Here is a 5,889-nt window from a genome sequence, read left to right as displayed (position 1 = left end):
TATGCCAAAATTCAAAGGCACACTGACTTTTGGTTACTGATTATAAAGTATGTCACACACACACATTATTATAGGCTAAACAGGGTGTTCATTCTTATGTCCATATTTTTTTATTCAGGATGTTCATGGGCTGAGACCCCAGCGATAGGCATATGCTCGCAGGATGTTCACTGAGCTTTTCAATTTTTTTTTTCAATTCATTTTTTTCACATTTTTATGTTATTCTCATGAGCCTGTAAAAAAACATTGGGTTCCTCAAAATCAAACTCTGTCTCACGGCGCACTAACCACTGCACTTCACTAAATTGTTAATTTTAATGTTTATGTAATGCTCATTGATGTGTTGTAAGTGGCTTTGGACAAAAGTGTCTGCTAAGAACCATAACCATAAACATAATTCTAAACACATAAACAAATTAGAGCTCACAGTGTTTTAAAAAGTTAAAGCAAAGTAATGTAGCCAAGCACAGCTGATCATATGAAAATAAACATTACAATAAGATCAAAGAGTGTGAGTGAGTGAAATCAAGCTTCTTAAAATGTACATGAACTATTCACATTTGTTCAAAACATTTGTTCAAAACTATTCACATTTGTTCATGTTCAAAACAACAATTTAAGAAATAAGACAACCATGCTATTTTTGGATACTTTTACCTTTATAGTACATGATAGTGTAACATAATGATTGAATATGTGGTTATGTCAGACATTCCACACCTCTGGAAATAAGACACTGTCCATGCAGGGTTGTATGAGTGGGGGGAAAACCCTCTGACTCATCTACATTTCTACAACAAGGTGCAAACTACATGTGCAGCCTACCGATGGTGTGGTCGTTAGCGCACACAGTGCAGATGCTGCAAATGCACATCAACCACCACAGGACCCACACATAGAACACTGAGAACTCTCACTCTCACTGGTTCACGTGCACACTCACTCACTCACTCACTCACTCACTCACACACACACACTCACTCACTAACACACACACACACACACACACACACACACACACACACACACCGCCTCGGTACAACCTCAGAAAAGTCACCCAACCAGTGAAGAAGGGCAGCTATATCGACCTCCTATGTGTCATAACCTCCAAACAGGAAGAAAGAAAAAAGTGTTAGTGAATAAATACCGTACTTTGTCATGTCACGCACACACTAATGGTGACTGGATGGGACCCAGATACAGTTTATAATACATATCAACAGATACTTAACAATTAAACACAAACTTTGTTTATACAGTGATGATAAATGTTTCAATTTAATAAATATTTATTTGAGGGTGGTTGCAAACTTACATACAGTGCCCCATCCACACAATGTGCATTGTGCACATTGTAACTTGAGGTGTCTAGAAACTGCCTACTTTGATTGGAACCTTAAGAATAGTTGGCCAAGGATGTGTTTCCTGAAGCCCTCTTAAGTCTTCAGGGTCATGGGGTCAGAGGTCAAGGCTCATTAAGTCATGCAAAATTGCTCGTACAGTTCACACTGTTTGGGCCCTATCACCTGCACTTCAAAGTGGCCTTCAAAGCACTAAACAGTAGTAGACAACATACAACAGGTGAGTCGATGATAGTTGGATCATTAATGTTAATAAGATGTTAGAATGTGTCACGAATCATGGCAAAGTGAGCTGCATTGGGCTGTCCTTGCAAGGTAAATAGTAGGCTATCTGACATTGACGTGTGAGGCTGATCAAAAATAAGCGGATGGCCGGGGTTAGCCTCCAAGTCAAACAAAAATATTTTGATAATATTCGGTCAATCGTGGGCGACTCAGTGAAATTGAAATGTAAGCATATTAGGCACATCTCCTGACGGCTCCAAGCAAAGTAATAGTCCCTATAGCCTACTTTATGGAGAGAAGATGCATGCCACAGCTGATCAGGCAGTGTAGGCTGCATGGCATGAGAGGAACATGGAGACAGTGCAGGACTTCTGCGGAGGAACCAGAAGACTGAGGCTTTTTGTCTGTGTTTAGGTCTGAAGAAAAGCCTCAGGCTAGCCCTGGTCCTTAATGAAAATGAGAATGAAAATGAAAATGAACACAACAATGTCTTCAGTCATAATTTGGAATCCTTAGAAATCTAAAGGAATGCAGGAATCTGACTTAACTTATATGACCGCCGCTTTGCTGCGCGGCAGTCATAATAACAGCTATAGCCTTATAGCATGCAACAGAGAGGTTACAACTATACACAACAATGGAGTGCTTTGACTGAATCCATTGGGTCTTTGGGTCGAATCAGTGACGCATGCACGTCAGGTCAAAACCAGGCCATTTTCGTGGGTCTATCACTAGGTGGCAGTCTTGCCAGGTCTCGCTGATCACTTCCCGGAAAGTTTACAGGCACCACTTCATATTTCATGAAAGACGTTATATCTCCATTTCTAGAAAAAAACAGCGATTTTGATGAAAACTAGCCACTGTTTAGCTTGCGATTTCTCAGGAACAGAAGCGTGTAGAAATACACGGTTTGTATCCACTGAGAGCTTAAAGTCTCACCTTTCAAACGAACCATTGTATGTGTTCATAGCTATAACACAGAATATGCTGTAGCTGTACAAAAATCATCAACAATGGTCTAGATTGCTGGCACTCTAGGACAAAGCTTCCGAAAACAGCTTGGCATTCAATGAGTTAAACATTCCAAATGCACACAACTGTTCAGCATGGAGACTAGCGTGGTAGCCAGACTTATCTTTCACATATTTTTCAGATATACACTGGCATATTTTTCACATACCGTTGCTGTTTTGGGCCCTTTTTTGGGATTATGGGCCCTATTTTACACCCGATACATTGCACCACCAGGCGTTACACAACTGTCTGCTAGTTTGTGGCCAGCACAATTATCATTATTCTGCCAGGTGCTTCTGCCAGGTGCTTACTTTGTTACTTATTAGTTAATGGTTTAATTAGTTAATGGCATCATTAGTAATGTATTGTTCATACATAATTTATCATCAGTAAAGCATTTGTTCACACAGTTATAAATGGTTTGTTCATAGTAAATAAGTCTATATCTAAAATATGTTTATACATTATTGTTAATACTAAATGATGCAATAATATGTTTTTGATGAAGTAATAGTTCCAGTATTTAACTTATCTAAAGTTAGGGCGTTTTATGCCTTGCAACACATTTACAAATGAGTTATAACGTTTACATTTGCATTTATATGACTAATGACTAGTTTGCTATTTATTATGACACCTTATTATAAAGTGTTAATGTCCTAATACTCATTTGTTAATGCTTACTTAACATAAGTTCACTAGTAATAGGCAATTAGACATGCATGTTTTCAATTTCATCATTACCTACCACTTTTGTGTACCCCGAAGTAAAGTCCTGCCCCTACAATCCAAACACCCACCACTCCCAACACTCCCACACAATCTCTACACAGCCTAAACCACAATCCACCTCCCCAATCCCTCAATAATCCCTCCCCAATGTTCAATATGCACTTTACATCTTTACAAACACAATTCCATTGCCTTTCTTACACCAGTAACTATGGTGTAACTATTAACTTGTGCCAAATAGATATTTTAGTAACAATTTACAAATATTAACAAAGGGTTAGGTAATGCCTAGTTGCTATTTATTATGTCACCTTATTATAACGTGTTACCCTAATATTTTTACCACAGGATTTCTTTAAACAAATTATATATGTTTATTATTATTATTATTATTATTTATTAATGTTTATTTAATATGGACATAGCAATTACATTGGACAAACCAGATGCATTGTTTGAGTGTTTTGGCACAGGTGCTAATTCGCAACACTTTTGAAAATAAAAGCTATCTTTTTTTACAAAATATGCACCTCTTGGAAACTTGCCAGTGGAATGTGTTTTTGTTTTTTTTATTACCCGTATTTAAAAAGTGCAAAACTGAACCATCATATCTATCTGGGCATGTCATGGGCATCTTGCAAGCAAAAAAACATTTTGAAAAGGAAGTGTGGTGGATTTAACACATTGGTTTTATTTGCATATAAAAATAAACAGATTGTCATTATTGTGTACAATAACTTTGTAATCACATCAGAGAGCAACATAAACAAAAAATATATAAATTAATGTGCCATTTCAGTAAACAAATTGTGCTCCAGAAATGTCCATAATGTGAATAGAAGTGAAACGTGAGTTCAGTGTCCAAAAGGTGGTAATCAGTGTGAATCCAGTTTGTCTGTGAAGGATGAATTCTCATGCATGGTTATCGCAAGCTTATTTGGGTCATGTAAAGAGACATGGTTCCTGGATTGAGACTTGTGCTTTTTTTGAAGGTAAGACATGGCTTTTCTGGCCCAAGGCGTGGAAGGATCTGAACAAATGGTGACTCCTTTCATAGTGATAAAACTACATAAAACACACACAAAAAACTTAAAACACAAAAACAGATTATTGATACAGTAAAGGTACCTTGAGCAAGTAGCACACCATCTTAAAGGTCAAAGCAGCACTGATGAACTGAACATCGAATGTGGGTAAAGTATTATATTTCTTCTGCTTATAGCTCTTAAAAACTAAATAAGTGCACATCTACATAAATAACATCTAAACGTGCACCACTGTTTTCTAAGAAAAGGCTCGCTCAGGCCACCGCAGAGAGCTGTATGTCAAAGCCTCACCTCACTGCATTCAGCCCGTGACACATGGCCCCGTTCTGAAACTGGTAGGACTGCAGCAGCTGCAGCCGCACTTGGGTATTGCTGGTCTTCAGACAGCAGGAGATGACCGGGCCGCTCGCTGCAAGATGTCAAACACCATTTCATTATGAGGAACCAAGGCAAATGTATAAGGTGTAACAGTAAAAAAAAAAAACATCAAAATACAAACAAAGGAGAATAAGGCAGATGAATACACACACACACACAGACAAGGACAAACGCCCAGACACACACAATAAAAAATACACACCTTCTCCCATTGCGGCATAGCTTAGCAGCACTGTAAGAAATGGCAGGAGAACTGAGAGGGGCCTCATTGCCATGACTGCCTCCTGTCTTCAAATGTGTGAAACCACGTTAAAGAAGTTCACCCCCTTTTATAAAGCTGTACGGTAATGGAACGTATGGAACAAAAAGAACCGTGCTCTATCTCTCCCTCGCTCTGTCTGTCTCCCACTGAGTTCTCCAGGCAGACCGCAGGCCCGACCTGTGGAACTCTCACTCCTCTGTGGCGTGGGTGCGCGTAGTGAAAGAGGTGTTCCGCTGCACCGTGTTGCGGTGTGGTGGGGAGCCTGCACACAGTGTCTTTACCCTATTAACAGGATGAGTCAACAACTGCACTCAAGACAAGTAGACTCACAAGAACACACAAAGCCACAATGTCTTTTTGTGAATGCAAGTGGCGTCAGAAGGTCAGAATGTTAATGTGCTGCTAACTTGTAGAGTTGTCAGTATGTTTCGTGAACACTGTAAAAAATTAAAATCAGGACTCTTATGCTCTAACTTCCAATGACACTGGTGTTTTGTGAGCACAGACATGAGTAGAAAATACATGTGTCAGGATTGGTTGTGATCCTGAACAGTGAAAAGCACACTCAGAAGAACAGACTGCTGTTCTGTTCTGTGTGTTATGCCATTAGAGTGATTATACAACAACATCATGTAGACAGTATACCATAACTGTGGATAATTCATGAGCATCACTAAAGTAATAGTAAAGAGGATCATTTTAAAAGACTCATTGACAGCAAGATTTGAGTTTTTATTTTCATCTCACTTCTCTCTTACTCATGACGTAAATCTCAAATAACACGATGGACCAAACCAATATGTGAAAGAAGGAGAAAGGTCAAGCAAAATGTGATCAAAATGGGGAAAAAAACATGACTAGATTGCAGGAA

General features: G+C 38.8%; 1 long non-coding RNA gene across 1 annotated transcript; it reads right to left on the bottom strand.

Moving 5' to 3' along the window:
* Positions 1-3,998: 3,998 nt before the first annotated feature.
* LOC143135199 (uncharacterized) lies at positions 3,999-5,378 on the bottom strand. Its single transcript, XR_012988850.1, has 2 exons — positions 4,959-5,378; positions 3,999-4,787 (listed from the first exon to the last, which is right to left on the bottom strand). It is a non-coding gene; the product is annotated as an uncharacterized LOC143135199 (long non-coding RNA).
* Between the last annotated feature and the right edge of the window lie 511 nt (positions 5,379-5,889).

The sequence above is a fragment of the Alosa pseudoharengus genome, unplaced genomic scaffold (genome assembly GCF_046254945.1).
Source record: "Alosa pseudoharengus isolate Yale_2024_CS ecotype anadromous, Long Island Sound unplaced genomic scaffold, YU_APseudo_1.1 YU_APseudo_1.1_scf_2, whole genome shotgun sequence".
Taxonomy (NCBI): domain Eukaryota; kingdom Metazoa; phylum Chordata; class Actinopteri; order Clupeiformes; family Clupeidae; genus Alosa; species Alosa pseudoharengus.
The sequence above is the reverse complement of the archived record's forward strand: the minus strand, read 5'-3'. Positions and strand labels throughout refer to the sequence as shown.